Raw genomic sequence first — 4,474 nt, forward strand, 5'->3', positions numbered from 1 at the left:
CACATTATTTCTTTAACATTCATTTCATCTTTTCCCATTAGAACACCTAAAATCTTTATTTCTTTTGTTTCTTTAAAATGAAAAGAATTCGTTAAAACAGTCACTCCTCCAAATCTCATATATATCGTTTTCTCTTAATTTATCTTGCCTCCTGATCCCCTACAAAACATCTGTATCACTTCCATTACTTTATTAACACTCTCTATATCCTTAAATATTGTTGTATCATCCGCGTATTGAAATATTTTTTCATTTCCCCCACTTCCTTCAATGTTTATCCCTCTTATGTCTTCATCTATTTTTACAGCTAATCCCAATGGTTATGCAACTAACGAATATAAAAGCGCTGATAATGGACATCCTTGTCTTATTGACCTAGTAATTTTAAAACATTCAGTTAAAAAAATGTTACATTTTATTCTTGTTATTGCTCCCCTATATAAAATCATGATCCACTTGACAAAATTTTCCCCAAACCTGTACCCTCTTAAAATTTTAAATAAATATTCATGCTCCACTCTGTCAAAAGCTTTTTCGAAATCCAAACTAATAACATATCCTTTTTTCTTTTTTTTCTTTCATATATCTTATTCTATCTATTATACTTATTGTTGTGTCTGCTATATCTTTCCCTTTAACGCCATATGCTTGATTTGTTTCAATTATGGTTGGCATTACCTCTTTCAATCTGTTAGCTAATACTTTTGTTAAAATTTTCAGACCTGTATTCAGCATTGTAATTGGTCTATAATTTTTTAAGTCTACTTTTTCTCCTTTCCTTTTATATATCAACTTTATTAATCCCATTCCCATTCTCTGATTTATTTCCTCTTTCTTAAAGATCTCTTCATATACTTCTTTTAAAATACCGGTTAAAAAAATCCTTAAATGTTTTGTAGAATTCATTCCCTAAACCATCAATGCCTGGGCTTTTCCCTTTGTTCAGTTCACTTATTGCTCTTTTTATTTCTTCCTCTCTTATCTCTTGCTCACAATGTTTTTTATCATCCTCCCCTACTTTTGTCTTTATTTGTTTCAGTAATTTCTGTTTTTCTTCATCATTTACTCCCTCTGCTTTAAATAGCTTTTCATAATATTCTTTTATTGCTTTTAAGATCTCCTCATTTGTTTCCACCATATCTCCATTTTCCCTTTTTAATCCTTTGATTGTTTGCACCATTCCCCTTCTTCTTTCTGTCAAAGAAAAACTTTGTACATTTTTCTCCTTCCACTGTGTACTTTGATTTGCTTCTTAATCTTGCCCCGTTGTATTTCTTTTCTTCTCTTTCTTTAAGTTTTTCTTCTATTTCTTTTATCTGTTGCAGATCTTATTGGTTCTTATTCATTTCCTTTTCTAATTGTTCTCTTATTTCTCTTTCCTTACCCTTTTGACATCTCTGTACTATCCCACAGTATTTCATGGTAAACTTTCTGATTAAATACTTCACATTTTCCCACCAAATTTTCTTATCTTTTCTATACAGTCCATTTTCTTTTTCCCTTGTAATGATGTCTTGTATACTTAAAACATAGTCTTGATTCTTTAGAATCTCAGTGTTTAAAACCCATACTCCCGGCCCTCTTTTCACTACATTCCAATCTATTTGCATAAAGATAGGTTTATGATTACTTAAACTTGTTTCTTCATACCTTATTTTCCCCAAAAATCTTTCAATATTTCTTGTACATAAAATAAAATCAATTCTTGTTTTACACATAAAATTTCCCACTATTTGTCCTCTTGAAAATTCTTTTTTCTTTTCATTCCTTTCTCTCCATACATCAATCAAATTATTTTCTTCCATCAGCAATTTTAACTCTTTTCGTCCTGTGTCTGTCTTAAAAACCATTCCCTCAGCGATATCCAATTTACTAAAAACAACATTAAAATCCCTCATAATAATAATTTCTTTATATTTCTTTACAAGTTTCAATAAAACATTATAATATTCCCTCTTCTCCATCTCTTTTGTTGGCTCATGTACATTTACTACAAGTATTTTCCTATCTTCATATTCCATTCAAACGCTATACATTTTCCAACTTCATCCTTATATACAACATTACATTTTACGTCTATGTTTTCTCTTATTAACACCACTACTCATCTTCCTAATCTATCATCACCATTGTTATATAAAATCTTCCCATTCCATTTTTTCCTTATTTCACTTATATGCACTTCTTTCCAGTTAGTTTACTGCAACATAATCACATCTTCTTTTTTACACCTTTCCTTAACATTTTAATTTTTTTTTATATCCACTAACCCTCTAGCATTAAAAGAAACCATTCTTAAAAGCATAACACAAAAAACTATTCTTAAAAAGACATTCATAAAATCCATTTTTTCATCCCTTCTCCTCCAAGTCCTTTACTAACTAATTTCTATCCATATTTTGTTGCACACTTTTTTAAGTCACACTTTTTTTTAGCTACCTTCATGTTCATTACCTTTATCGATCTTCTCCTTTTGCTAGGTTTCGCTGAATTGTCCTCTTCCCCTTTTTCCGCTTCATTCCCCATTTCCATGTTCTGTTCTTTGTCTTTTTGTTCTGCTCTGTCCAATACACTCTCCAGGCTTACAGTCATGTCCATCTGGGTCCAGTTTTCCTCCTCTTGTTGTGTTTGTTTCCCCTGTTTATTCCCTTCATCCATCCATCAATCCGTTCTTTATTTCCTTTATTTTCTGTAGTTTGGCTCACTACCATTCCTCCGATTTCTCCTTCTTGCTCCTTTTCTGTGTCTCTTTCATGCACCTGCCCGCTCACCTGCTCCTCTTCTTCCTCCTCTCCCTCCATCCAGCATTCGCATTTGTTTAAGACCTCTCGGCAATCCGGGCACTTAACCGCGTTGCAGTCTCTTGCGAAGTGGCCCCTCTCCTCACATTTGTAGCACCTGAAATCTGGACAGTCTTTAACCACATGGTCCGGGCTCATGCACAGCCGACAGGTTTTCACCTGGTGACTGTGCATCACCCGGAAATATTGTGGCCCTTCAGCTGTCTCCATTTTCGTGCTATACGGTAATGAGGCCAACTCACTCGGGAACCTCGCTTTTATAAACCGTGTGCCATCCTCAACATTAGTGCCCGGATACACCCTCCTTTTGATTGTGGATAAAGGGATAACTCCCCACTGTTCCAGTTTACTTAAAATGTCACCATCTTCAATGTAAGCAGGAAGGTGCATGAAAGAAACAACATAGTCCCTGTTCTGCAGTCTTTAAACCTCAAAACTCATACCTTTAATGTCCAGTCCATTCATTAAAATTTCTGTGTCCTCCTCCTGTTCAAGTGAAAATTCATACTCGTTTATTTGTTTTGGTCTCACCGCCAAAATCTTTCCTTCCCCAATCTTCTCCGTCACTGCTTTTATAATATCCAATGCTCTCACCTCTTTTTCATCTCGTAAATCCACTGTTATCGTTGCTTCCTTTTTGTACACTCTTTTCATGTTCTCCTTTCTTTCTTCTTTCCTCTGTCCATGTCCATCTCTTTGTTGTTTGTCCGGTCCGTGGTCTGTTCACCATTTTGATTCTCCTACCATTTCCAAATCCGTTAACGTGTGTCCATCCATCATAAACAAAAAGCACGCAGACTAAGATCTAAGTTCCTCCCAAACAGCATACGCTGCTGGGAGGATTAAGAAAAAATAAACAAAACCCAAAAAGACTAACAGATAAACAATGATTCTAACATAAAACAAACAAAAAACAAAAACATGTATAGTGAGCCTTTCTCACCGTTTGCAGCCAATACTTCCTGTAACTAGCAACTGACTAGCTCCCTCTACAGGCTCAGGGTGGTATGGCCGTAAGCGTGGGTTGCTGCAAAGTGTGGGCTATTTCAGTGCTTCCCAAACCTGTCCTGGAGGACCCCCTGCCCTACACATTTTGTATGTCTCCCTAGTCAGACACACCTAATTTAGCTCTTGCAGTCTCTATTAACGAGCTGATGAGTGGAATCAGGTGTGTTAGATAAGAGAGACATACAAAAGGTGCAGGGCAGGGGGGCCTCCAGGACAGGTTTGGGAAGCACTGGGCTATTTAAAGATCAGCCACCCTAATTTGCAGTATATTAGATCAATTTTGAAAAAAAAAAACTAAAAGCTTACAGCACCTGGTATTCCCAGGCGGTCTCCCAACCACGTACTAACCAGGCCCGACCCTGCTTAGATTCCGAGATCAGACGTGCTCAGGGTGGTATGGCCGTAAGCGAGGGCTGCTGCAAAGTGTGGGCTATTTAAAGATCAGCCAACCTAATTCGCAGTGTATTAGATCAATTTTGAAAAAAAAAAAAACTAAAAGCTTACAGTTATTTGTATTGTGAGGTTTTCTAAAATGTTTGTATTATATAGGCCCTTTCCTTTTTAGCTTCGTATATAAGACGTGATTTGGCGAGGTTTTTTTTTTTTTTTATCAAAAGTATCAAATCAAATACAATTTACATTCAAAATAGAGTATTATAGCCATC

The 4,474-nt window shown here is 35.7% G+C and overlaps 1 pseudogene; it reads right to left on the minus strand.

Annotated features, from left to right (window-relative positions):
- Positions 1-4,108: 4,108 nt before the first annotated feature.
- On the minus strand, positions 4,109-4,217 carry LOC122143007 (annotated as a pseudogene).
- Positions 4,218-4,474: the final 257 nt, after the last annotated feature.

This window comes from Cyprinus carpio, unplaced genomic scaffold (genome assembly GCF_018340385.1).
Source record: "Cyprinus carpio isolate SPL01 unplaced genomic scaffold, ASM1834038v1 S000000566, whole genome shotgun sequence".
NCBI lineage: Eukaryota > Metazoa > Chordata > Actinopteri > Cypriniformes > Cyprinidae > Cyprinus > Cyprinus carpio.